Source organism: Colias philodice, chromosome 8, assembly GCF_061535455.1.
Source record: "Colias philodice isolate Cphi_HAF_F1 chromosome 8, ilColPhil1 Martin Lab GWU primary, whole genome shotgun sequence".
Classification (NCBI taxonomy): domain Eukaryota; kingdom Metazoa; phylum Arthropoda; class Insecta; order Lepidoptera; family Pieridae; genus Colias; species Colias philodice.
The window spans coordinates 10099990-10122985 of NC_143093.1; the positions used below are offsets into that span (position 1 = coordinate 10099990).

General features: G+C 32.3%; 1 non-coding gene across 1 annotated transcript; it reads left to right on the forward strand.

Annotated features, from left to right (window-relative positions):
* The first annotated feature begins 552 nt into the window (after positions 1-552).
* On the forward strand, positions 553-624 carry TRNAA-CGC (transfer RNA alanine (anticodon CGC)). Its single transcript has one exon. It is a non-coding gene; the product is annotated as a tRNA-Ala (tRNA).
* The last annotated feature ends 22372 nt before the right edge of the window (positions 625-22996 follow it).

The window sequence follows — 22996 nt, forward strand, 5'->3', positions numbered from 1 at the left end:
ATTATAATTCAGTAAACAACAATCATTCTTTATAAATGTATTTATAAAGCATTTGAATGGCATAAAACAAAAAAAAGACGTGTGGCACTCGGGGACTGCCGCGGTAAAGCTATTGCATGCTATGACTTCAAGCCACACCTCCGCGCCCGTCGGAGTGGGGAGCGTGTGGTTTTTGTGACTAAATTTCTGGATTCGGTCCCCGCGCTCAAGGCACATGAGTAGAAAGACGTACTCATGTGCTCAAGGCCCGCGATGCAATAGCTTAAAATTTGATATTTTTGGTTTTATGGCATTCAATTATGATCTAAAGATCATGACGAAAAATTGTCTTCAAAAAACAAAGTATTTCTACATACATAAACTATTACCTATATAATACAATGTTTTTATTTTTAATATAAATATAAAAAACACACCTAATTTAAACTTTGCACCAACCATCTTATCGTACTCGCTCGATACCTCCTACGATTTTCCGAAAGTTCAATGTCTTTTATAGGTGGTGCTTTAGGATGTCAACAATATAAGGATAATTTCACATGTCTTAATATCGGGGGTGTAACTCAGTGGTAGAGTGTCTGCTTCGCATGCTGAAAGTCCTGGGTTCAAATCCCAGCACCTCCAATAATAATGTTTTTTGTTTTATTTTCTTACTTAAATGTTAGATGAAAATACAAGGAAATCCAACAACTATTTTTCTTATCAAACAGTTTTTAAATAAATGATAATGCTAATAATATCTTTTGATTATACATAACAGTTATTATTACTTTCAACCATTAATTGATTATCCTAAAAACTTTCATAAGAGATACACTAAATATAAATGTTCCCTGTTAAGTAATAAATAACAATATTTTACACAATATAGTTCAGGATCCATCGCCCATTTTTGCACTTGATTACTATCAAGCTAATTTTCCGTGAGTATAGCTTTATTTTGATGAGACGCCCAATAATTTGAGAGGTAACAAGGATAAAATGTGTTGATTTGATGGTTCTCAAATATTTATTACTAACTAAATTTACTAACTGAAATCTCATCAAAATAAAGCTACTCACGGAAAATTAGCTTGATAGTAATCAGTAATCACGTGCAAAAATGGGCGACGATCCTGGACTAATACTAGAATAATTCAAAAGTGAAAACACCATCGAGATATAATTATGTACTAGTACATATATCTCGATGGAAAACACCGTGGTACGGGAGCTATTAACGTTAAAAAAAAAGTCATTTTAGTATAGTTGGTTTTTTGATATACTGTTCCTCTTGCTATTTCGGTTAGAGTCCGGGCTGTCTGGCTGGTCGCAGTGGTTGCGTTTTTTAGTGCGCATCTCATCTGCACAGGATAATTTCCTTAATTTAAAGTCATTTTTTAACGCGTAATTTTTAATATTTTGCCTTTAGATAGATCCATTAGACATAATTTTTTTATTGCAAGACGTTTTTTTCGTTGTTAAATAGGTGCCAGACGCAATTTTTTATTTCGTTTTTATAAAAAATTCAAATTATTTTAGAATGTCTGTAAATTTCATATTATGTTCTTCAAACATAATATAATCTAAAATTAATTAGCCAGACGCTAATTCGATTGTTAAGTATTAAATATGTACAAATAAAAACGTAGTGAAAGTAAGTAAGTATAACAATTTGATGATTGTGTGATGTGATGGAGAGATAGTTTAAAGTGCAAGAGAGATAGAAAGGGTCGGCCGCGAAAATTAAATAACAATAAAAAATAACTTTTTTTTTCGAAAATATAAGATACATAGAAATTGAATTGTCCCTACTCTAGGATTCCCTGTGTTGTGGGAACAAGTACCTTCCATTGGTACATTTTATTCCTTAGGCTAAAAAATAAACTATTAGGGTATACATCAACAATCTTCTATACAAAACAATTTTTTTATTACTTAACTATTAAGTTATGGGTTTAAATGAAAACAGCGATTACATAAACTTATTTATATTGTTTCCAATAGCACATTGCCTAATACCACACATTACACACCGCGTACAAGAAGAAAAAGAACCACAGACAAAATACAGTGTTGCCAATACAAGTTAAATTTTCTAATATATAATATCTAATATTAACTAGCGACCCGCCCGGCCCTGGCTTCGCACAGGTGCAATGCTCATACTAAATACACTACAGAAAAACTGTGAACGTTGAATATAAAAACATAGCGGCCCGCTCCGGCTTCGCACGGGTATAAAATATATAGCCGGGCGGCCGGCTGGTACCGCCGCAAACGCTACGTCCCGCAATTTTTAAATCTGAAATATCTTCGAAAATATTCACTTAAATCATACGGTGTAAAGGGCCATATAGATCTATATTAAATGAACAATGTATTCAAGGTCTTTAATTGGTTAAGGATTAATACAGCATAAATTGGTTAAAATCGCGTCGAAAATTAGCCATTATTTGTCGTAAAAAGTAAATGACAAAAAAAGTTATTGTGGGTTATCCATAAGAGATAGACATATACCATCACGGACTTTTCTGTAGACCTTTTCAATGTGTACTATAGTTAGTACATTATTTTGATAAAACTCGTAGGGTGCCTGCGTTTGCACTGTAAGTGGAAAAAATATAATTATTTACGAAATCACATTAGAAACCTCAAAAATAACAGTACTTCTCCACTATTTAATGGATGTTATTATACATTGTTATTATACATTATACATATAAACCCCCCACTTGAATCACTCTATCTATTTAAAAAAAACACATTAAAATCCGTTGCGTAGTTTCAAAGATTTAAAGAGACATAGGGACAGAGAAAGCGACTTTGTTTTATACTATGTAGTGATGATGATAACAATATTAATTCATTAATCTTAATTCTTAACATATACAATATATATACATAAATCTCGTGTCATAATGTTTGTCCTCAATGGACTCCTAAACCACTTAACCGATTCTAATAAAATTCGCACACCATGTGCAGTTCGATCCAACTTGAGAGATAGGATAGTTTACATGTAGGTACCATACGGGCGAAGCCGGGGTGGACCGCTAGTATACCTATATAAATTCATGCTAACTACTTTAGTTAAATTCAATACAAACTTAAACATGCGAGTGTGTGTGTGTTCACGTGTGTGTGTCGTGTGTGGTGTGGTGTGTGTGTGTTGTGTGTGTGTATGTGTGTACATCAATATTGAAACCACAATTGAAACAAACTTTCTAGTTGTTTACAGATGATGGAATATTGGAAAACAATAACAATTCCTTAGACGATAACATAAATAATTCTGACAGTGTGAGGAAAGATGATGATGATGATGATTATGAAGATGGCTTTTTAAATTTAACAATGTAATTGTTTAACCTTCATTGATAAAGTTTTTATTCCATTCTTTTCAATGTATGGTAACTTTAATTTATTTTTCACTTTTATGTTTATTTTTTTTCATTTTAGCTTTTATTTATAAGAACAAGTGTAAATAATATTGTATTCTTGCAATTATTTCCTGTCGCATAGTTAAAATACACTAGCTGATGAGCTGCATGCTTCATTACTTTTTTTTATTTATACACATTATTTAATACTTAACAATCGAATTAGCGTCTGGCTAATTAATTTTAGATTATATTATGTTTGAAGAACATAATATGAAATTTACAGACATTCTAAAATAATTTGAATTTTTTATAAAAACGAAATAAAAAATTGCGTCTGGCACCTATTTAACAACGAAAAAAACGTCTTGCAATAAAAAAATTATGTCTAATGGATCTATCTAAAGGTAAAATATTAAAAATTACGCGTTAAAAAATGACTTTAAATTAAGGAAATTATCCTGTGCAGATGAGATGCGCACTAAAAAACGCAACCACTGCGACCAACCAGACAGCCCGGACTCTAACCGAAATAGCAAGAGGAACAGTATATCAAAGAACCAACTATACTAAAATGCTCACTTGTCAACGTTGGTAGCTCCTATACGATAATAGAGCTTTGCTGATATTTGTCTAACTCAACGTGACATTTGAAAAATTTCATCCCCGTTCCCAATATGCTGGATTAAAACGGAATGTCGGTTTCTATGTTTCTCTTTTTATGTGTGAAATAGAATATTTTTAGTTGCAATATTATTTTTTTTTATTAAGAAATCTATAATAAATTGATATTTTATAGATACAAATAAAACACATTTTCGAAAATATCGCAAAAAGATTTTATTGGTCATTGAACAATTTAAAAATAACAAACAATACCTATTAATTAGATTACTTATAAAAAAGGGTGACTCTAAAATGGCTGACCAGATTTTAATGAAATGTTGATATTTCGCTTAGTAACTAAAATTAAATTATTTTAGAATGCGGCGCGGCGTCTTTCCAAACTATAAAAGGCCAGTACGCAACGGTGTGAAACTAATCACGTATAGTTTGGAAATAACTTTTTTACAAAGTTCTTCCAATCTATACAACAGCAGTACGCAAATACTTGCAAATACTCGCGTATACTTTGTAGTGAAGTAAGTAAGAATAGCGCTCCAAAACATACAGCGCCAGTACGCATGCGGACTAATCGTGTATGTTTCGGAGTAAGCGCGGCGTCTCTCCATTGCTCGCGTTTATATTATTGTATTGCTGTTTTGAAATCTATTATTAAAATGCATGTGTATTGTGTATATAATGTTGCGTACTGATCGTATATTTTTTGTATCGAGGATGCTTGTGTCTTCGTTCCCGACTATACTGCACGACTTACAATTGACAATAGTGCTAAAATGTAAGAATCTAATAAGTCCAGAAGAAGACGGTTGCGACTTGCGAGGCGACGGAGTCCCGCTTCACGGGGCTCCTATTTTTGTGTAGTTAAAAAAAACACGAACCTAACCTAAGTCCTAACCCATAGGTAACCCTTATATCTGTTACCTATTTATTTTTCTAAGCTTACCTAATAATATTTTTATTCCATATTTTACTGAATCAATCAAGAAGAATAAAAGTAGATAGATATAGCTGTACAAGTCTTTGATTGCCTATATATTTATTATTTCGCTCAAGCGTAAGTGGTGTTAGCTATATTTAGTTAGGTATACATATTTTGCGTACTGATCGTGTATAGTTTGGAAAGAAGAAGCAAGCATCCGCTTTACAAAGTATACACGATCAGTACGCAAAATTCGTGTATATATTGTAATAACAAACTTAAAAACAGCATTACAAAGTATACACGAGCAGTTTCCTATGGTTGCGTTCTGGCTATGTATAGTTTGGAAATACGCTGCGGCGCGAAGACAAGAAAATCATTTGATATAATATTATAGCGCACATCTATAAAAATGGAATCTAATAAATCCTACTAATATTATAAATTCGAAATTTGAGGATGTGTGTGTGTGTGCGTTTGTTACTCTTTCACGCAAATACTACTGAACCGATTACAATGAAATTTAGCACACATATAGAGGGTAACTTGGATTAACAAAAACTTTTATCCCGGAAATCCCACGGGAATGGGAACTATGCGGGTTTTCCTTTGAAAACGCGGGCGAAGCCGCGGGCGGAAATCTAGTAATACACATTTAGAAGAGTACGCAAAAACACTCTTCACTTACAATAATTCTTAAAAGTCGTTAAAAAGAGTGTACTAATTAGTATGCCATTGTTTTTTTCAAATTCTCTTTACCCATCGTTACTGGAATGATGCAGGGACATTAATGAATTGTTACTTAATAGTAGCTTGTTTATAATAATTATAAAAAGGGGTCTGAACAATGCTGCCGAAATTAAAGGTGTGTCTTTGATACGAGTGTAAGCGATTTGGAAAATGGCAAAATTATTGTAAAATTCACTTTCGAAACTATTTACAAAAGGTTACATAGTACATCTTTTTATTTCATTTATGTATAATGAATAGATATTAATAATTCGAAATTATAATAATATTTCAGATCAAGGCACAGAAGGATTCCTTATTACGTATCGGTATAAGAAAAGATATATCTAAACCTAATCTCTATATTCAGTTCTATAAACCTATGTAGGTACAATAATATATTAACTATTCCATAATTTAAAACACCCAAAAAAAGTGATGTCCCGTGTCCCCTATTGGGGTAAGGGGTAAATGCATTATACATCAGTTTCTGCACTGATCGATTTTCTTAAGGGACAAGTAGGTGATCAGCCTTCTGTGTCCTGCCAGACTGAGTCATTTTTTTTTCTTCGTCTCCACCGGGAATCGAACCTAGAACCCCTCGGTCTACGCTCATGCGTCAACCACTGTACCAAGAAGGCGGTCTAAAACACACCAAAACCGTTTATATTATAAACGTAGTAAAAGCACACAAAATCGCCATCCTGTTACAAATGACCCGAAATTTTGTGTCAGTGTTTCGGGTCGTTTGTAACAAGATGGCGGTTCTACAGGGGTCTTAGTACGCAATGACAAAAAGAAAAATGATGGTCAGAACGCTGATACCGGTTACCTTAAGATACTGTAATATTTTATATTAGAGATCTTTTATATTATAGTATCTTCACCGAGTGTGACGCGCTTTATGATGGCAGAAATTCTCACAATATTTGACAGATGTCAATCATCATTGTCAGTTTTCCCGCGTTTCTCGGAAATATAATAATGTATTGCTTCTTTTATCATATCACGTTATTATGCTATTATTGTTTAGGAAGGATAATTTCATTTCTTTCTTCTTTTGCCTTTTTTATAGTTATAGAGACAAGTTTCTAAAAACATAAGAAAAATAACGTGTCAGCGTGGTGGCTAATTGCAGTTTGGTAGATGTGTCTTAATTAATTTGAAAATAATATGATTCTGAGATCAAACAAACAAACAAAAATACTTTATTGTGCACCAAGAAATAAAAATTACTAAAGTAAATATATAAAAGAAATAGACACAGTTGAGCACAACAGGCGGTCTTATCGCTAAGACAGCGATCACTTCCAGACAACCTGGTGGTCAAGGAAAAACGGTGTAAGTATAAGTAAGATGAGATCTGTTTATTCACACTTTAATTAGTTACAATGGTGAAAGAATTTTCAAAATGAATCCTCAGAAAAAAAAGGCGAATACCTAATTAACAAGAAGGTTTGTAAAATTTGTCCTGAGAAAGTTCTTGAGATAAGCGAGTTCATACCAACAAACTCCTCAGCTTTACATTTTCTATTACAACAAAGGTAGATATTTTGGACATCAAAATAATTTATTATTCGCTACGCGTATCCAAATTCTCTACCTTATTCCTAATTGGTGTTACAAAAACGTTAAAACTATCTGTACTATGTGTGAATGTGCAAACCCCTATTTAGAGATGTTAATTAATTATAAATGAATGTTTGTAAATCGTTAGGCCTATAGCTTTAATTGATAAGTGTTTGACTGAGCCCTCTACGCTCATTACAAGGTGGTTACAGAGTAATGAAACACAGAGCGAGATATGTTGATTATTTTATATAACTTTTTATTATATTTTTGGTCTGGTTGGTATATTGAATTATGATATGCGTTTTTAAAAGTATATAAATGTCATTTAATGCTTATATAATTGTTTTATAGTTTTAAATTAAAATATAGAGTGCAGTATATTTTATATGAAACCTTTTAGTTTGTTCCTCATCCATGTCATTTATGCCAAAGCATAATAATTATTTATTTTATACAAAATGAATAAACAAACGATAAAATAATAAAAAAGTAAAGCCTCTGTTACTAACTACTCTGTGTCTGATAATCACCTATGAAATCGAATAAACCAGTCAAGCTTCTAACTTAAATGACGTTAAATCTTGAAGATTATTAGAAAACTCCTCGTTAAAAATGTTCACATAGCTCTGGCAATTATTTTTTCCAATACGAAATTGAAATAATTTATGAATTTGCGTATATTTATTTTACAGTCCGCGGATTTACTTGCTGTTTTTTTGGATAAAAAAATAGGCTACGAATTTCTGCACTTATTTTTATTAAGATCTGGGCATCTTGGTGTGCCAATATTAAATTAGTATACCTAAATAAAGTTTAATTTATTAATGAATTCTGAATTAAATATACACCGAATAAAATAAAAAATATATGAGCACGGATATAAGAGACGTGTTTTAGTTTTAATTTTTTTGATGAACCTACCTTAGTTACTCAATTTTGGTATAAATATTTAATTATCTAAAATTAATTAATGTGTAGGTACATACAGTTTCATAGCCTGATACCTCTATAATGAGAAATGAAAAGAATATTAAATTGTAAAATACTTAAGATATACAGAATTTCATCCAACATTTGACCAATATACGGGTTCAACTGTCAAACTAATGATTAAATTCGGTTCACTTCGTATAAACCAGCAACCACTATATAATATATTGGCTTAACTAAACAGTAACTATCAAGTAAAGTCAAGTGTCATAACTTAATATACTGACGCTTGGAACTGTATTTTGAAACTTAGATGCATAGAGTAATTAGATAGAGAGATTTAATTATAATGGTCATCTATATATTAATTTGTTGTTTTTGACATATTTAATATTGTGATCTGCACCTTCCAGTTTCTTTAGATTTCTTTTCATTAAGTAATATGTATTATACAAGTAATATGTAGAATACCTTCGTATTGATATTATGTTCGCTTGTTTCATACTCTCAAAATTAATAAGTACTCGATAAAAAAATGGACATATGCTTCCCTCAAAATATTTTCTTTTGAAAATTGTTTTTTTTTTTTGCTTATAGTCATTAATTTCCGTTAAATTTATTCATAATTTATCATTCGTCAATTCGCAAATCATTAAAATTAAATGATTAGAATAATAATTCTTATTGTATACAATGTTGTTCAACATGTTGAAGAAGCGATAATCGTTTCATTATAGCAAGATAATTCAGGTCAGAGTAATTAAAAGTAGAAACACACACATTTTAGTTTTCTATGAGATACTGTAGATGATAAAATGATGATGATTTTTGCAATTAAGGAATAGAAGTCTATTATAAAATATAATATTATTTGTAGTGCGGACTCACAGTGTAAAAAAATAAATATTTTATACATTTTTATTGTGTACTCATTTGATATAAGCCCGGCTTATTCCTTAAAATTGAGCTACTACCGCGTTCAATTTATCTCTTAAATGCGCTTGAAAGCATACCTAAACTTTGCTTTTGCCTAATTTATAAGTAAATATCAAACCAAACACTATAATCCGCATTTCCTACGAGTTTTGACGTTGTTTGCGTATCAATTAACGTGCGATTCCGTCCTTTGAAGACAAATTATCTCTGTTTGTAATTGCTCTGTGCATTGCATCGTTGCTTCAATATATTCCTACTCTGACTAATGGACTAGTCTAACGCTGTGATTTACAATACCACACATATTATTAGACCGATAGATTTAAATGGGACTTGATGGTCGTTATAGACTATAGAGCTGGCAATTATGTGTTGTTCATCTATTTTTGTGGTTGTGAGAATAGATATTATGTTAGGTATATACAGGCTGACCCACTATTGGTATACTAAGCGCGAAAGAACTTGTAGTTTTGCATACACTGATCACGAAAAAAATACTTGAGCACAACAGGCGGTCGTGTATAGTCGCTTGTATATAAGACAACAAAATTACGTCAAAAATTTTTTGCTAAATTTTTCCTGAAAATCTATGTTTTCTTCTCTAGCTTCGCGCAATCGACATATATACCGCTTCGCTAATATGAGCATTTTGTCTTTGAAAACATAATCTTAAACGATAGCTCACGTGCTGGTGGCGAAGTTGGGCGGGTTGCTTGTTATGGGTGTACACATAGAGTTTTAAGAATTCATCTATTTGAAAAAAAAATGCGTCTGGAATTTTAAAAGTATTTTTTACGAACTCAGCGTATGCAAAACTATAACCTCCTTTGAGCTTAATATACCAATAGTGGGACACACTGTATAGTGTGTATGATTTAAAGCAAGTATCATTAGCAATTTGTATTATGTACTCATATGAATAAATGGGATGTATTCGTTTAAATTTTAATTCGTTTTATAATTAATCTTCGTATGTTTTTTTTCTCGAAAATATTGACAGAATTCAGGAAAAGACTCAATGTACTACGTTGTCAATTTATTGGGTGGAGCCATAAACAAAGATGAAGAAGAAGTACTAACTATGTAGACATAAGAAGAGATGGTTTTAACTGTGGTTTTAACTTTTAGCTCGAACATTTCTGCATACAAATCATTCATGCGTTCTGTCTAACAAGCATAAAATGAGATATCAGCTTCTTTTAAGGAGCTTATCATAATATATCTTATCTTCTTCTTTAATTAAAAGAAGAATATAGAACGAGAATGTAATAAATAGTTCAAATTTTACAAAAAAACGTTCATCTATATTCGTAACGAATTTGTAAGCAGACGTTATTAAAAAAGAAAGAATTTTGTTGTTTCGGAATACATTGTTAGGGTTTGAATAGCCTAGTTTGTCAGCTATTGTCATGTGACTTTAGGCTTATTGCAAACGAACGTTGTGTTAGAAAAGGTTATATTTTTTAAACGCTATGAGAAACCCAAATTTATATGTTATAATCATCATCTCATAATATTACACAGAAAAATTCTAATATTTATGAAGTGAAACTTCTTTATCGGGGTTGGAAAAAAATTTAGTGTAACTTTTTTTCGTTACGCGTGACATTTTTCCGTTACGAGCCCTCTTTTTCTTATCCCTACCACGCGTGATTGACGTATTTCTGTAAAGTTGCATATAGTAAATTATTTTTTTAAAAATAAGGTCAGAAGTTTCACTTCTTACGTGTATACACTAGTACACGCACACATTTTTTTTACATTTAACATAAAACGTGTTAATAATTACCTACTAAGCTTCTAGCGTTCATATCAATTAAGATATAAAAATAATTATTCTCACCTGTAATTAGTAGAGCCATCATTAAACATTCAAATACAATACATATATCTAGATTTATATTTTTACATAACGGTTTGGCTCATAAAAAAAATGTGAGCCGTCATGGGACGCCTGGCAGATGTGAAACATCGTTCGGTTTACAAGTGAGCCTATAGATGTGTATAGCGTGGCGACCCGTCGCCATGGCAAGCGTCGCCACGTCAACAATTCGGTTTACAAGTGAGCCTATAGATGTTTCACATCAAAAATAAATCCCATTCGATACATTTGCAAGTACACAGGGCTCATGAGAGTGAGAGCTATAATCGACCACTTGTCACATGACGTCGATTTCTTGGTTCTTGCGTATCGCTTTCATTCTTCATGACTTCCGGGAATTGCGATTAATACCTTCAAAGTTGTTCACGTGAAGTCGTGTTCAAAAGGCTTCCACGAAAATCTAAGAGAAATGTTTACGGTACAATCTGATTTATAGAGAAAAGAAAAAGAAGAAATTATTACTCATTGGTTGATTAGCTGTGTATTTGTTACATATAAATATTTTTCTTACATATTTATGGTATTATTTCTGCTTTTTGTAACGTAGTAAGATGTGATTGTATTTTTTTAATGCCGAGGTCCGTTTTATTTGCTTTTACGGTAGTTACACACACTAAATGATTGGTATATAAAAATATATGTTCAATACTATATCAAAAAATCCCAGAAATACTTTTAGTATACACAGCATTTTTTCAGTAATAATCACGTCTAAATCGATGTATTACATTACGTCAATTAAATTTCTTCATCTTCCTTTATATATAATATGTCTTACTAGTAGCACTTATGAGCTATAAAATTAGCTGCATAAAGCCCAATTATAAAACGCTTGTCAATTAATTAACACCCAACACTAAAACTCTTCGTCTGCAACCACCCTTACATTATCCACGTGCTTGTGTCGCAAAATAAAGACAACACCGTCTTCTCTTATTCAAGACTAGCGTGAGTGAAACAAAACGCCAACCGTGCCAAGGTTACTGACGCTTTGACGATTGTTAAGTCATCTGCAATAAATTGAAGATTCAGAGGTGTTGAGTTTTTGATGACGGGTCAAAGTTCGCCAATTACGTGGGAGGCCAGTGGAGTAACTGTTTTTCTCATATGTATATACGATCGGTAGATCGTTATGTATTATTTTTGTTGTGTTTTGTTTTCTATAATATTCTTATGTTTTGTACAGTATATCTTCTACTATATAAAAATAAGTCGGGTTTTCCTTCCTGACGCTATAACTCCAGAACTCACGAACCGTTTTCCACGATTTTGCATTCGTTGGAAAGGTCTCGGGCTCCGTTAGGTTTATAGCAAAGAAAAGGTGTCTCTGGTGGCAAAACGGAGTTCGCCCGGTTTGCTAGTTGAATATAATATATTCTATGACATGTAGGTACTTATTATATATCAAGAAATTATAAATCAAAATCAATTATGGTAAAGGCTGATTGTGAAAGGAAAAATAGTGCTAAATTATGCATTAATACAAATTAAAGCACGTGAAATTAATTTTCGTAATATTAATTGTAAACGAAATTGTCCAGCCCATTATTAGCATTATTCTATATATGAGTTGATCGTAATAAACTATGTGTCTTTATGTTTACTTCAGTCAATTCTTTCTAAATTATAGTAAGTATTATAGTATGTATATATATAAAATTCTCGTGTCACAATGTTAGTCTGCATACTCCTCCGAAACGGGTGGACCGATTCTCATGAAATTTTCTGTGCATATCGGGTAAGTCTGAGAATCGGCCAACATCTATTTTTCATATGTACCACGGGCGAAGCCGGGGCGGACCGCTAGTCTTATATATAAAATTCTCGTGTCACAATGTTAGTCTGCATACTCCTCCGAAACGGGTGGACCGATTCTCATGAAATTTTCTGTGCATATCGGGTAAGTCTGAGAATCGGCCAACATCTATTTTTCATATGTACCACGGGCGAAGCCGGGGCGGGCCGCTAGTTATAGTATATAATTTGGTATTTTGTTTCGCATTACATTATAATACAATCAAAACAACATTATTTAAGAATGTGAACAATGTCAGATTTTCTTTTGTTCAATAAACAGAATGGATTCGAAAAGGGCCTTCAACTTAGAGCGAGCGCCCACGAGCAACTTTGTCTCCGCAACTATTTTGTCTCCGCAACTATTTTGTCTCTCCAGCCATGGGCTAGTATGAAAGTGCGCGTACGTAGCGACGCAACTCCCGGGAGACTTTTTTGTCCGCGGGTTCGGAGACAAGCCCGCGACGCAACTGTCGCCCTATCTATTGGTTTCAATGCAAGTGCGCGCACGGCGACAAAAATGTTGCCTGTCGGCGGCCGCCGGCCAGTTGCCGCGTAACCGGCGTAGCGATAGTACGTATTTGTGTCATCGTATTTATTCTCGTACTCGGTAGTTTTTAACCGACTTCAAAAAAAAGGAGGAGGTTATCAATTCTGCCGGTATATTTTTTTATGTATGTACACCGATTACTCGGAGGTTTTTGAACCGGTTTACGTGATTCTTTTTTAGTTTGATGCGGAATGGTGTGGAATTGGTCCCATAAATTTTATTCGGATAAGCCCAGTAGTTTTTATTTTGTGAGCATTTTTGTCTGATCTCGATGACTTAATTGAAATGTACCAAGTAACTTTGATTCATTTCCAAGTAACCGATTGAGCTGAAATTTTGTATACGTATGTAAATTGGATAGCGATGAAACATTATTATGACATAGAGCTGATTTGATGATGGAATCGGAAGGTGGCCATAGGAACTTAGTAATATATTGACTCAACTTTATCGAGTTTGGGCTCGTTTGATTCGTGTTGAAAAATACACTAAAAAATATTAAATAAAAATAACTTCGTTAAAAACAACCGACCTCAAAGACGGAAAAGTAAAAAATAAAAAAGATTTGATATTATTAATTACTACATATTATTTACCTAGATGTGTTATTTACTACAAAGGTTTGATGTCGGTGCACGGGCTTTACTAAGTGCTTAGTGCTTGGCACCGACTTCAAACCTATGTAATAAATTAATAATAATTAATTATATTGTTTTTAATGAAGTTATTGTTATTATTAGTAGTTTTTCTGTCTATAGTAGAGCCATTTTAATAGGCAACATTGACAGTTCAACAAAATTCAGCAACGTAATCTAGTAACGACGCCATAAAAAATATGTTATTTCGTTTTGTTGGAACTGCACATTTACTGAACTTTTTTCAATTACAATTACATATCTATACTAATATTATAAAAAGGTTTTTCAGTTTTCACGCATAAACTACTGAACCGATTACAATGAAATTTAGCACACATATAGAGGATAACTTGGATTAACACATAGGATAGGTTTTATCCCGGAAATCCCACGGGAATGGGAACTATGCGGGACAAGAGCACAGACCACAACCGTCTCTTCGAAAACCATGTTGATAAATGCAGAAAATTTTAAAGAAAAAGTTGCGTTGCTGTCGCTTTCGTGAGTGCATCGTTCAAAACTTTGCGAGGAGACAGCGACAGAGACAAAATAGTTGCCGGGCAACTAAGTTGCTCGTGGGCGCTCGCTCTTACGGAAACATATTTAAGGAAAACTGTGACGTGTCGTTGACACTTCTTTCCTTAACGAATAAACAGGTGCTAGTTATTTTCGGAGAAATTCAATCATATTATTCAAAATAGGTATATTCATTGAGGGAAATCTTAAGTTGTAGAAATGAAATTTTGTGTTAGAAGCACTTTTGAAGGCGGATTATCCATATGTTTCTTGGTATTGAGTCATTATTAGATATTACTAGCTTACCGCCCGCGGCTTCGCCCGCTTTGTCTAAAACCTAATAAATTATATACTAAAACCTTCCTCTTGAATCACTCTATCTATTAAAAAAAAACCGCATCAAACTCCGTTTTAAAGATTTAAGCATACAAAGGGACATAGGGAAATAGGGACAGAGAAAGCGACTTTGTTTTATACTATGTAGTGATCTTAGGTAGTGATGATGATGATTTGATATGATAACAATTCTACTGATAGAAGTTTCGAATATTGATGCCAAAATGAATAGAAAATAAAATGTTTTCTAGAGTTTTTGGTACATGCATTTAATTATAGGTAGATTATAGATATATGAGATTATAGATAGATATCTGTGATAGTTATACTAGAGAATTTAAATAATGAAAACATTTTGTGGAAACCATTGTTCAGCATACATTGTTTGTGTATTTTATATGATCTTTAATCTTTTGTAAGGTATGTTTTGTTGCAAATTCACACATTTTAGTAGATTGCAAAAGTATGTCTTTGTCCTTACCAATTTTTTTACAGTTACCAATACATTTGAAATTCCTAGCCTGATCCTATTTACCTTTCATTCGGATGACCGTAGATCAAAAAATTTTTTCAAATTTTAAACTGAAAATTATACTTTTTCCTTTTCCTTTTTCTTGGACGAGATTTTCCTTCACTCTGTTTTTTGTGTTATGTATATTGTTTTTAAAGGGGAAAAACTACAAGGGGTTGTGATGAATCGCCCCTTTACAGCCTCAAAGCTGATTCCAACCCCTCTGTATGATAATATGTGTTTATTGAACAATAAAAAAAACATTATATAAGTCGTTCTTTCTACAATATTTACCTTCAAAACAGTGATGTGATATTTTCCCATTATTAAACGTGTTATGGGACGCAGTTATGTATATTTTGTAAGTAAATATAAATAAAAATATCTCGCTGTCACTCATCCTTAAAATTTATATTGCTTTCATACAGGCTTGGGAATATCTTTTGTTATTGCACGCCTCATAAGCGAAGCGTTGAGGTGGGTACTACTGTCACTTCGCGCAAAACATCTGATTTTTCAAACTTAAAATGTCTTTATGTATCATACATTGCACTTGTAAGATAATACATACACACACATATTAAGAAAAAACACTATTTTTAACGTTCATGATATTTTTGATGTCATTTTTGTTATTTAAACTAGTTAAAAAACAGTTTAAAAAAGTTCTGTCTTGGACGTCCGTGTGTCTGTATGTGCGGATCCTTTTTCTTGTTAACACGATAGCGACCGAAATACTTTACTAATCGAGTCTTTTTTTTTCTCTTACGCTTGAGTATGCTCAGGAATAGAACCCTTTCATTTTTCAGGGTCTGATTCGATGTGGTTTAATTGTTATTAAATAAACAAAAATAATAATTAATAAATATTTATTAAAATAAAATTATGAGGCGTGCACTTTTGGATTTTCCAAATTATTTGTTTTTTGCAAGTATGTTTTATGGAAATAGATTTAGCAATGAGGTGAGTGTTATTTAAAATTGATAAATTATGACGTATTAAAGTTACATACGAAGAGAAGTATTTTTGAAGTGAAACTTCTTTATCGGGGTTGGAAAAAAATTTAGTGTAAGTAACATTTTACAACTACCACGCGTGAGTATTTCTGTAAAGTTGCATATTATAGTAAATTATTTTTTGGAAAATAAGGTCAAAGAAGTTTCACTTCTTACGTGTGTACACTAGTACCCGCACACATTTTTTTATTTAGTTTCTTAAGCTGGCAATAACATTAACTAATTTGTAGTTATATAAAAGCAGCTTTACTGTACAGGGTTGATATGTAAGTATAATTTTCTTATGAGGGTACATACAACTAGCGAAATAAATTTAAAGGGTTATACAATTAACAAAACAACGTTCTATGCAATCGATGTTGAACTTGCAAATAAATCTTAAGCACCAAGAACAAAACACACAAAGGGTTAGTAAATACAAATGTATCAAATGTTGACCCTTCCGTCGTTAATCGTTATATAATAAGCTCTTCCCGCTTCATTACTTTTGACAACCCTAACCGAACATGTATGGATAATTGTATAGGCTTAGATAAACATGTCTCATGTCGAGCTCACGACATCGATCATCTGATGAAGTCATCCGCTGTAGGGCTGGCACATGATTGTTTTATTTATCTATTTAATAATTGAGGAAATATGTAAGGGATGGAAATGTGAGCGCGTTGAAAGGTTGTGGAACATATTTATAAGAAAATGAAGAAAATAGGTTCACACACTTTACACACACAAACACAAATTTACAATATTCCTAGGTAATATTTAAAATCTACTAACTTTTGTTATTAATGTTGTTCGTTGTGTATTATTAAGACAAAAATACTTTTATTCAATACTTTTAGATTCATTTTCTTCTAACTTTTCCTATATCCTAAGGTTGCCTGGAAGATATCGCTTTTTAGCGATAAGGCCGCCTATTTGTACCGCTCCAGTGTATATTATTGTTGTTTGATTTTGTTATGTTTTGTGTGTGCAAATAAAGTGTTTTTTTATTTTATTTATTTATTTATTATTCAGAAGAGTTTGGCGATAATCCTTTAAGAAAAAAAGCTGTGAAACTAACTACTAGATACTACTAGCTGAAAATAATTATACAGTTTCCACCAACCCTACCCGATATAATTGGTAACCCTATTCCGATGAAATCTGTCTTCCGAAATAGACAGAGATAGTTTTACGATAGAAAAAATATTGTGACGCAGCCAACGAAGAGAAATAAAATGTATTTACGTAGTCACGTTATATTCCGAGGGATGTTAATCTATAGTATACAATGTTTATATTATAAGTTATGTAAGAAATTCGGAGATAGGTATATACATTATAAATTAGGTAAATAAACCACTAGCGGTCCGCCCCGGCTTCGCTCGTGGTACTCATAATTATAGCCTATAGCATACCTCAATAAATGGGCTATCTAACACCGAAATTATTTTTAAATCGGACCAGTAGTTCCTGAGATTAGCGCGTTCAAACAAACAAACTCTTCAGCTTTATAATATGAGTATAGATTATAGTATTAACTTGATAGATTTTAACGCGTTAAGAACAAAAAATGATATCGTTTTATACATCTCCAGTTAGTTATATGATATAATATATGATTTACGTATTTTAGGGATGTGGTTTATTTTTCTACTTAAATATGTAATTTCGTGTAGTATCAGCTACTGCTTGCTTATAAAATAATGATTACTTAAATTCAAACTCGAACTCAAGACTTTTTTATTAAAGTACAAAACTGCGTATCAACAGATCGAGTTTTTACCGCCTAATTTTTCGCCCACAGCTTCTCCTGCGTAGTCAAAGAAAAACCCGGTGTAAATGTGTTCCATGTTACCCTCTATGTGTGTGCCAAATTTCATGAAAATCGGTTCAGCAGTTTTTGCGTGCAGGAGTAACAAACGAACAAAATTACAATCTTCCGCATTTATAATTATTGTAGGATTTTATCTGACAAAGATTATTTTTCCTACTAGAATTAGGGCTGATTTTTCAATCCTTGGTTCATACTTATCCGTCGAATAACGTATTAAACTACCATTTTAAAAATGTATTCTTTGCCCGTTTTTGACAGTTTACGGGTGACATTTTAATATTATCGTATAATACTTTATTGGGCGGATAAGTTTTAACCATGGATTGAAAAATCGGCCCTTTAAAAGTAGATTATTTGCTATATTTCTTATTCAACATACGCACTTAGTACACACACGTCCATTACATAGCATACGACAACTGCATGTATGTTTTAAAACGTAACTATTGTGGACCGGTCATGAATAAATTCATGAGGGCAGTATCAAATGCAATGTATTTCAGCATCAAACAATGCGATAGGTATTTAGAGCTGATAATAGCCTTCTAGATTTCACACGAAGCGGAATGTTAGAATATTATGTGATGAGGCATTAAATAAATTTGTAGTGAGTATTTAATAAAACGTTTCGTGGTAAATATAATATGATAACTATTTAATATTTATTTATTCATAACACTTTATTTCGCAAACTATATAAATAATTGTGACAAAAATAACATTAATACAAAAATGCGTTTGTACAAGAGGCGGCCTTATTGCTAAGCAGCAATCTCTACCAGGCAACCTGATGGGAAACCAAATGCATAAAGTTAATGGGGTAGTGCAAAAAGAAGAAAACAATTTGTTAAGTTCTGAGGTTTTAAACCAAAAATAAACCTCTTCTCCTATTTTGAAGTCCATTGATAAAACCTTCTACTACTATTACAAATTCAACATTTTTGATATATAGGTATCTAATAATTTCGTTGAGAGCTTTTTTTCCAGCTTTTAAAATTTTGTTGAGAGCTTTTTTTCATAGCTTTTACAATTTTGTTGAGAGCTTTTTCTCAGCTTTTATAATTTTGTTGAGAGCTTTTTTTCAGCTTTTATAATTTGGTTGTGAGCTTTTTCTTCATTTCATTTCATACTTTTATAATTTTGCAGAGAGCTTTTTTTCAAAGCTTTAATAATTTTGTTGAGAGCTTTTTTTCATAGCTTTTATAATTTTGTTAAGAGCTTTTTCTCAGCTTTTATAATTTTGTTGAAAGCTTTTTCTCAGCTTTTATAATTTTGTTGAGAGCTTTTTTCATAGCTTTTGTAATTTTGCTGAAAGCTTTTTTTCATAGCTTTTGTAATTTTTGTCGAGAGCTTTTCTTCATAGCTTTTATAATTTTGAGAGCTTTTTCTTCATAACTTATAATTTTGCTGAGAAATTTTTTTCAAAGCTTTAATAATTTTGTTGAGAGCTTTTTTTTCATAGCTCTTATAATTTTGTTGAGAACTTTTTCTCAGCTTTTGTAATTTTGTTGAGAGCTTTATCTCAGCTTTTATAATTTGGTTGAGAGCTTTTTTTCATTTTGCTGAAAGATTTTTTACATAGCTTTTGTAATTTTTTTTGAGAGATTTTCTTCATAGCTTCATAGATTGTATATGTACGAGTATAAAATCATGGTTTTACGAAGTATTTGGAATTTTATTGTGATTAGAACTTCGGATTCTAAGAACTTACTAATTTTCTGGAAATAATGTAATAAAGTCTTAAGGAAAATATTTTAAGACTAATTCGTTTTTAAAAGTATTTCTTTGCTTTCCTGTAAGTTATTTTATGTTGTTATTGATAAACAAATTTGCGAAGGCAATTACGTAATCTATGTAATAAATCTGTTCCCGGAATATAATTGTTTTGATTGCCAATTCCTATAAATAGGATAGACTGGACTGAGACCATATATTTTTTCAATTAATTTATAACGGGAAATATTCATCACCAAATATAATATATCAATAATTAATAGATACTATGAAAAAACATTAAACAGTTGAAACATTGTGTACTTTATCTTTTTATTTAATAAAATTGGATAATAATTGCATGGTAAATATAATATTCATTTGATATTGACACAATTATTTTAGTGATAAAATAATTCCTATAGATGCACAATAATATGAAGCCTTTTTACAAGGAATTTAATATTTAATACGAACACTAAGTGAGAAAGTTTATATTATTGCTTTTCCCGGATATATTTTATCAAGTATTGATAAAATTTATTTGATTTAATAGCATTGTTAATTAATGCTTTTATTCATGTTCCAAATTCGATGTAAACATTCGAAAGATGGATTTTTAATGTGAAAAATTTAAATCAACTAGCTGTGCCCCGCAGTTTCACCCGCTTAGCTCCGTTTGTGTTGGTCTTAGCGTGATGATATATAGCCAATAGCCATCCTCGATAAATGGGCTATCTAACACTGAAAGAATTTTTCAATTCAGACAATTTAGTGAGCAGTGTAGTTCCTGAGATTAGCGCGTTCAAACAAAAAACTCTTCAGCTTTATAATATGACTAGCGACCCGCCCCGGCTTCGCACGGGTGCAATGCTGATACTAAATACACTACAGAAAAACTGTGAACGTTGTACAGTAAAAGTTCCTTATTCGCGCTTCCTTCATTCGCGGTTTCACTATTCGCGGATGGAAAAAATGCGACCTAAATCCTGTATTCGCGGCCTAAAATTCTTTATTCGCGGATCGAATCGGTACATCGGTACATACATATATGTATTTACCTAAATAAAAACCATTCGTTATCCTTAGTAAACGCTTGAACTACAACTACGAATTTATAATGTCGACTAAAAAAAATGAAAAACGAGTAAAAAGTGACAAGCAATTGCCTAAACCTGAAGATAATACCTAATTAAATGGTAATTAATAAATATGTTTGGTTAAATTAAACTGTTTTCTTTATGTAATTGCTTTTTTATTTCGTCACCTAAGAACGTATCCCCTATAACCCCATACAAATTACCATTCCTTATTCACGGTTTCTCTATTCGCGGCACATTTACGGAACCTATTACCCGCGAATAAGGAACTTTTACTGTATATAAAAACATAGCGGCCCGCTCCGGCTTCGCACGGGTATAAAATAGATAGCCTCGCGGCCGCAAACGCTACGTCCCGCAATTTTAAAATCTGTAATATCTTCGAAAATATTCACTTAAATCATACGGTGTAAAGGGCCATATAGATCTATATTAAATGAACAATGTATTCAAGGTATTTAATTGGTTAAGGAACCTAATAATGAATGTTGTCAAGACTAGTTATTATGTAGTGAGCGAGTAAAGAGTTAAAAATATACTACAAAGCTTGTTTTTTGTTGTTGCTTCGACTTATTTTTTATTGTAGTACATATTTCATTTAGACAAAGGAAGATTCGTGCAAAAGCACAATCTTATTTTAAATTGTGCAAAAATGGCTTTCAGAGAAAACACGCAAAAAATATGATTGCTTTTAATAAGTGACTCTGTCCCTGGAGGACCCAGAGCTGTGTGTACTGTAGATAAGTTCTTTGTTGCCTGTAACACGATAAAATGTGTTCATAATGAAAGATTCAGCGTACATTGCTGCTTTTGTCCTAACGCTATGTTTATCTTTCATACTTACTGCGCAATGTACTCGCAATATTCTAACGATTAGAATGAACGTTACTTTGTGGTCGAATAGTCAAGGGGTTATAAATGATTTAACTGTATGTACTCAAATGTTTCAATTGAATGATGAGTTTGACGGATTTTAGGCTCCCCTTTGTATTTTGTTATTGAAATATTTATTGTATGAGAAAGGGGGAACGTAGGTAAGTACTTCCTTTGAATAGTACTTAACACATAAGCTTAGAACTGAGAAGTGAGAGGTACAGATAACAAAAAAGAGCGTGTGCCGAGCACACGTGTTAGAAGTGGAACTTCTTTGACAAGATTAAAAGATACCAAAATCGTCGCCTTACTACATGACGTGACGGTATTGCCATGACGCGACCTTGAAATTTTACTCTCAACGCTAGAGATGTTTCCCTTCAAAAATAAACAGTTTTTTTTTACTTTTAGTTGATATCTTGATAAAGTCATGTTCAATCTCCGGTGCTATGTAATAAAATCTTCAACTACTTTATTATACACTAGCGACCCGCCCCGGCTTCGCACGGGTGCAATGCTGATACTAAATACACTACAGAAAAATTGTGAACGTTGTATAGGTATAAAAATATAGCGGCCCGCTCCGGCCTCCGGCATCGCACGGGTATAAAATACATAGCCGGGCGGCCGCAAACGCTACGTCCTGCAATTTTTAAATCTGTAATATCTTCGAAAATATTCACTTAAATCATACGGTGTAAAGGGCCATATAGATCTATATTAAATGAACAATGTATCCATGGTATTTAATTGGTTAAGGATTAATGCTGTATTGGTTAAAATCGCTTCGAAAATTAGCCATTATTTGTCGTAAAAAGTAAATGACAAAAAAAAGTTATTGTGGGTTATCCATAAGAGATAGACATATACCATCGCGGACTTTTCTGTAGACCTTTTCAATGTGTATAATACTTAGTACATTATTTTGATAAAACTCGTAGGGTTCAGCCTGCGTTTGCAATGTAAGCGGAATAAATGTAATTTTTTACGACATCACATTAGAAACCTCAAAAATAAAAGTACTTCTCCACTACTTAATGGATCTTATTATACATATAAACCTTCCTCTTGAATCACTCTATCTATTAAAAAAAACCGCATCAAAATCCGTTGCGTAGTTTCAAAGATTTAAGCGTACAAAGGGACATAGGGACATAGGGACAGGGAAAGCGACTT